Below are 7,214 nucleotides of genomic sequence, written 5' to 3'. Positions count from 1 at the left end.
TTATTTTTGGCCATCATCCATCTCTGCCTTTTTTTTCACAATTTTGACTCTCACCTTAAAAAATTCTGCTAATCTGCATCAGGATAATGAACTGTACAGGGTTATTTTATTATGACAATCAGACATCCCATTAAAGAGTAAGGGCTTAGAATTGTGCATTTAAATCATGACGAATGAGGAAAAGTGTTTCAAGGTGCCCATCTGGTTCCCTTGAAGTGAGGGTTAGCCCTTCTAAGTGACATATTCACCCAGTTTGTGTTTTGCTGTCATTTGCAGCTACTTCGTTCATTCATTCCTTGAACACAAATGTGCTGAGCACCCACTGTGAGCCAGACATGACTCCCGGTGCTGGAGAGTTGACAGTGAATGGTAACTATCACTTGTCCTCCTTGGAGAGCTGACATTTTGGAAGGGACAAACAGACAGTAAAGACATGACAAATAAATTATATCACTGCAGACATTGCTGAGTTCTGATAAGGAGAAGTAGGGTAACAGGCTAGAAGATGACTGGTAGAGGTGCTACCTCTGCGGTGGTGATGAAGACTGGCCTCTCTCTATCTTTGCTCGACTCCATCTTCACGCACAGCACTTCCACATTAAATATAAGATTAATTTATGCACACCAACTATTTCTGTAAGGATTAAAGCAATGATATTCCTCAACTTGCTGCATCTGGATTCAGTCCCAGTCTCTTCACTGAAAGTGCTTTTGCCAAGGTCACCAGCAACATCCTTACTGCGAAACCAAATGGGAATATTTTTTTTTTGGTTTTTATCTTATTTGACCTCTTTGTAGCATTTGACACTATGACCATTGCATCCTTTTGAAATACTTTCTTTCCTTGAGTTTTTAAAAGCCTTCTGTCCTGGCTCTTCTTCTCTCCTCTGACAGATCCTTCTAAATAGTCCTATTTTGAAGGATTCCCTTTTGCAAATCCTTTGCATTTGATATGAAATTAGTAAAAATTAGTATTGATGTCTCCTCAGCGGCCCCCTACTGGATATCTTGAAGTGTCCCGCAGACTCGCCCGAAATGCTTCTCCCCCATGTTCTCTTTCTCTGTGAGTGGCGCCACCACCCAGTGGTCCTGGCAGATCCCAGAAGGGCCCTCGATGCCCCTCTCTCCCTTGTTTCTCAGACTCAGTCCAGCCCTGTAAATTCCGCCTCCTCTAGGTCTGTAATCTGCCCTACAATCAAAAAAGGGGCATAGATGCCGGGATAAACAGTCATGAAAATAACTTTGATAGTCATTAAAACTGTTATATTCCATTTATCGAAATGAATATATCCTACTTTTGAAAGCAAAGGAATGATCCAGGAGTTATGTAAATGTCTAATGACTATGTTGTAAACTTGAAACTAACATAATATCGTATGTCAACTGCGACTGAAAAAAAGTTTAAAGTTTTTAAGCAGGTCAGATAGTGATAAGTGCCCTCAAGAAAAACAAAGCAGGGAGGGGACAGGATGTGGTAGAAGATTTTAGGCAACATTAACAAGGGTGGTCAGATTGCTCTTCTGCACCTTCCACACTGAATCTGGGGAAGAGGAGCCCCCTTGCTCTGTGTTGTTGGGACACAGGCCTCGGGGCTGACAGGGGCTGCTGCTCCAGCTTCCTGACGCTGGTCTTTATGGCCAAGGAAGCAAGAAGTCTAAACAGTGGTTACTGCCTATTGCAGTAGAAATTCCAAGAAAAAATAATTAAACAGAATACATATAAACCACTAACCACATCTAAATGGATTGTGCGTGAGGAGAAGGGTGCAAAATGCATTCGAGAGCTTTGACATGACATATAAGTATAAAATCTAATTCAACCACTCTTATTTAATCATCAGAGGAGAGGCCAGCAAGATTAAAACAATTTAAAAATAAGACCCTTATGTAACAGTGTTACAAGTAAATTCAGAAATAACAATGCAACATTATTGAAATATCCGGATTATTGCCAGGATTTACTGCAATTAGTTTTCTGTACTTAATGTGCATGTGCTTCAGATTATAAAACCAGGAAGTTCATTTGTATGATGAACCAAAGGCCATCACATTGATCGGCTGAAACTTTTCACACATTTCCCACAATCTAATATCCACACAATTTAACCTAATATTCAAAATGCTATCTATATTCCACATAAATTTGGGGGGTAAGCCACCAGTTCTTTGACTCAAGGAGAAAATGGTAGATATCCCCTGTTATACAAGCTGTGTTCATCAAGTATAAAGTCAAAGGACCATATTGTCATATTTATTGCTAAAAACAAAATATATTTCAGTACGATAATGTACTTTCCAAAGGAAAGCATTGTCTCTATACCTACACAGTCAACATCCGAGAAAAAAAGGGCAAGGCCAAAAATTCAAGAAAAAATATTAATGTTATATTTTACCAATGCTCTTTCAAGCCAAATGGGGTTTGGCTTGGGAATGGAATTTGGGGCCAAATGCCTGGCAAAACTGTTAAACCAATGCAACCTTCAAGTTCCAATTCATCTGCTTTAAGATTTCAGATCTTCCCCTGAAACTATTGTTTGTTTACTATTAGGTCTTCACATGTTTTTTTTTTTTTTTGCTTTATCTCTATAATAAAAGTTTAAGCTCCCTGAATGCAGGTGTTCAGTCTATATGGCATTTGTGTCACCTACTAACCCCCCACAACATTGAAATTCACAAAACAAAAGCCTGAAGACAAATGCACAAACCCCATATCACACACTGAGTCACACTGGATCTTAGAAGCTGCAGTGGTCACAGACCGGGGGTGGCTGACTGCCTCAAACCAATTCTCTCACAACAGTGCCTGTGGGACCCCTTCTCTGGTTGAAGACTCCACTCCTCCTGCCACAAGAGCAGGCACACAAACCAAGCTTGCCCGAGAGTCCTTCCTCTGGCCCTTCCAAACTGATTCTGGGAGAGAGGAGTGCTTTCCTCTACACTCTCAGACAACGAGTCTTGGAGCTGTGAGAGGGCTGCTGCGCCAGCCTCCTGGAGAAGCTGGTCTTCACAGAAAGCAGAGAAGGGAGACAGTGAGAGGCCAGATGAGCCAATGCCAGCTCCACCCCTGCTCTTCCCACAGGTAAGTCAATGGGATTTATCAGAGCCAATAAATCCCATCGACTTACTTTCACTAAGTCATGTTGGGATTCCATCATTGGAAGCCAGAATTCTAACTAGCACAGATGAAATTTGTACTGCTGTAAGGACTCGTGGAATCCATGTGGTCCAAAATCCTTATGTTAGGTATTAGGAAAATGGATTAGTTAGAGAGGTTAAGCACCTTACCTAAAGTCTCACAATGGAATTGTGAGGAAGCCGAAACTTTGGCAGGTTCTGCAGGTTGGCTCACACCCATTCATTCTAACTGCAACATTTCCCAGTCTTCTTGCCGTTGGGATGCCAGCATATGGCCTAAGTTCCCAGGAAGCATAGGCATCTAACCAGGACTTGGATGAGAAATGAGCAGTGAGAGGTGAGCACTGCATGCAGGGAGTGTGTGTCTGCTGGGGAGCAGGGTGGTGGAGCCATGCATTCTGCTGAGACAACTCAGGTGGACTCGGGCACACAGCACCCTACCTGCCTGGTGCAGCACTATCTGTGTGTGTGTGAGTGTGTGTGTTGACTGAATAGTACCCAAACTGGTGCAAGGGTTCTCCCAAAATACTGGGGGCCACCTAATAACTTTCAATAAATCTCTTTCTGCTTAAACCAGCTAGAGTTCTGTTTGAGACCGAGAACCTGGACCTGTGTAGAATTCGGTGCCTGGGAATGGGGCGCTGCAATCCGAAATATGGGACTGGATTACTGGGGGAAGTGGGGCTTGAGGCAGCGAAGGCACAGATACTGACTGGAAGCAGAAAGCTGGTAACTCTCACTATGCAGTGATATCAAATTTTGTCAAATTGTCCCCTGCTGTGCCTTAGAAAGTAGACTGTGTGCTGTGAATGCTCCATTAGAAGAAACCATAAAAAAATTGTCCTAGAATGAAGACATTTCATGGTACTCAAGAATTCCTAAACCCCATCCCAAATTCAATATCACTTGGAAATTAGTTTTTTAGCTGTATCACAAACTAAAAAAAAATAGTGAAACACATTATGGATTTTATTTCAAACCTGAAGATGAATGGAAACTATACAGGGAGTATCAGTCTACACAGTTCATACGTTCAAAGTGGCAACCCCAAATCATCCGTGAAAAGGGAAAATGATGAGCAGTGGCCTGTCTGAGAAGAGACAGGAGTAGATCATATACTGTACAAATATGTCATTGAGATCACTTTGTATTCTGCTCATGTGTATCACTTTGTGGCTTAAAAGAAAGAAAAGATGTAAGTCTTGCATTGCCGAAATTCAGTTTCTCCCTCCACTTTTCATCATTGGTAAAGGAAAGGGAAAGAAGTGGAAATGGAACAGAACTTTTCTCCATAACAGTAATAATCACGAGAAAATTTTACTTCTCCTCTTAGGAGACAAAGGAGGGCGCTTGCCTTCTCTCATTTTATATACTTCACCTCTCTAAGCCTCGATTTCTCCATATGTGCAATGTGGAAATTCAAGGCCTTTTAAACGTTATGTCCTGATGCATGAATGAGTTCATTGGATTAGCAAAACCGAAGCCTTGAGAAGCCTGGCCCTGTGAACAAGGCAGGTGCACCTTAGCTGCAAGGGGAAAGCGAGGGCATTGCAGGGAAGGGCCCTGGGTGCCAGGCTGGGGTGGGAGGGGACATGCACGGCACAGGACAGCATGAGACCTGTTCACAGGGCCTTGGAGGAGAGCGCTCTGGGGAAAAGGGACCCTAATACAGGGGAACTGGAATCCGGGACGGGGCGGTGGTGTGAGCACAGGAAACTGAGCAACCACCAGCTTGCTTTGTTTGGGATTATCACCAAAATCCCACTATTTTGAATACCGAGGGGGCTAATTAATGAACAGTATAGTTTACAAAGGTGATAAGAAAGTAAGGGATTCTCAGGTCGGTAACTGTAAAAATATGAATACGTACCCATCCCAGTCCCTGCTGGCACAATTTCTCTCGAAAAAATTTCCACTGCTTTCTTCTCTTTATGATGTACTGAAAGCCAGAGGACTGCTTCTCCAGGGCCCTATTGATACAGAGTGGAAATCAACAAATGCAGAGATCAAAATAAGGCACAAATCTGTATTTGTGTACCACAGGAGAAGATGTTTTCTGGAACAGAAAAGATGTTTGCATGTTTACTATATTCAATTTATTATTACAAGTTTTCCTGACCATGTCACGCATGCCCACAAAACATCTTATTAGAAACAGGTGATAACACTCTTAGTTCCCTGTAAATTAATCATAATCACTTTTACCTTAGGAATGTAACTTGACACATGTAAAAACAGGTTGGAAAATGGCTAAAATTGTATTTACAAAATTCCTTCATTGTGTTTTCCATGTATCCTCTCTTTTTTTCTCTTTCGACTCATTTTAATAACGTGACAGTGAGTCAGATATGAAAAGTAGATTCACACTTGCTCCCTTTTAAGGCGATGCTGTCATGATTGCCTGGCACACGCATGATCAAAGGTGACGACGACACCGGATTCCAAAGAGCAAGGGTGGCCAGAAGGCTCCAGGGCTCACAGATTGAAGAGCTTGGTTTCGGAAAGTCTCCGAGGGGTTGCAGACGGCAGGAAAGACGTGGAATTTAAGGGACCCTCAGAGTACAGGGCGCGGTTGCTGGGTCATCAGCACCTCGAAACGTTTCTTGACAGTGATTCAGTGTCGAGAGTATTTGTCGTCCGGGCAGAACTGGGCAGGACAGCCCCAGCAGGTCTGTGGTCCAGGCGGGGGCGGGGTGCACGGTGGGGGGGGGGGTCAAACTCCTTCAGGGTGCAGACCCATCTCCCTGTTCACTGAGGTAACACTGGAGAAACACGATCACACTGAAGCTGGAGGTTCCAGGTCCGTCTGCAGGTCAGTCCACCTCCCGGTATCTTCTCTTTTATTTAACTGATGCCCGTTACTTTCTTCATGTGACAGTTGATTTCTAATTGTATGTGTAAAATTTCTATGGCTCAATTTCTCCTGAAGGGTATTAGCAACGTAGATGACCTATAATTCTCAGGTAGTTTATTATAGAATGAATCAATTTTCCTAGTTTGAAACAGAATTGACTATAAAGGCATGGAAATAAAAATGTCATTTAAAATTTTTAAGAATTGAGCAATCACTTTCTTTGAAGCGTGTGGTCATTTGGAAGGTCACCAGAAAGAGGGAAATTCTAAGGTCTAGCTCCACCTCTTACCCTGGATATCTGCCTGTCCTTCATTACCAGTTCATGTCTCCATAACTTCATTTCCTTCCCAGGAAAATACAGATCATATCAGCTTTCTAACTACTTCGTATGGAGTTATTATTAAGATAAAATAATGTGGCATCAGATGTGAAATACTTCAAATATAAATATGAGATCTAATTATTTTAATAAGACCAATAAATTAAACTACTTTTCCCATTAAGTATGCTGTCAATTTCTCTAAAACCAACTTAATGAACCCATCTGACAATTTAATTATGTGACTAAATAGAGGCTCATGGGCACCACATGAAAAATGGACATGTGTACTGTTTTCAAGCAAGCTTTAATAAAGAGCCCCTTCTAAACAACAGATTAAAAGTTGGGTTTCACAATAACCTTTCATTTTATGTTCCACACTCACTAATTCCAATTCAGTCAATTAAATATGGCAATTAAACCACCTAGCAACTAATAGAGAACACATTTTTTTACACACAGTGAAATATCTACACTTTGACACCTGGTCCCTGTTTCTGGGTTTTATCAAGCATCTAAAATTTCTCATATAATTCTAAATAGCCCCTAGGTTTATATCCTGACCTTACCACACACTAGTCTACAAAATAAAACACAGGAGTTCTTGGCATTTGGGGGCTTTATAAAATGAAATGAATAACAGGCTCCAAAAATTATGAAACTGAGAATACTTTCTCCAAAATAAAATATTTAGCCGATAGTTTGTTGAGCTTACTGTTTTATATAGAAGAGAAAATTCCTAAACAGAAGAGTCTCAATAAAGATTTGCACACAGAATACGTGAGATATTTAGTGTATAAAATCTATAACAATATTATTTTTCTCTTCTAAAATTTAATGAATCATCTTTTTTGTGTGTTTACTGAAGGTCTTAATGATCCAGTTACAAAAGATGTAGATCTTTTCA

The 7,214-nt window shown here is 41.3% G+C and overlaps 1 pseudogene; it reads right to left on the bottom strand.

Moving 5' to 3' along the window:
- Positions 1 to 5,512: 5,512 nt before the first annotated feature.
- LOC118502295 lies at positions 5,513 to 5,947 on the bottom strand (annotated as a pseudogene).
- Between the last annotated feature and the right edge of the window lie 1,267 nt (positions 5,948 to 7,214).

This window comes from Phyllostomus discolor, chromosome 8 (genome assembly GCF_004126475.2).
Source record: "Phyllostomus discolor isolate MPI-MPIP mPhyDis1 chromosome 8, mPhyDis1.pri.v3, whole genome shotgun sequence".
In the NCBI taxonomy this organism is placed as follows: Eukaryota; Metazoa; Chordata; class Mammalia; order Chiroptera; family Phyllostomidae; genus Phyllostomus; species Phyllostomus discolor.
The sequence above is the reverse complement of the archived record's forward strand: the minus strand, read 5'-3'. Positions and strand labels throughout refer to the sequence as shown.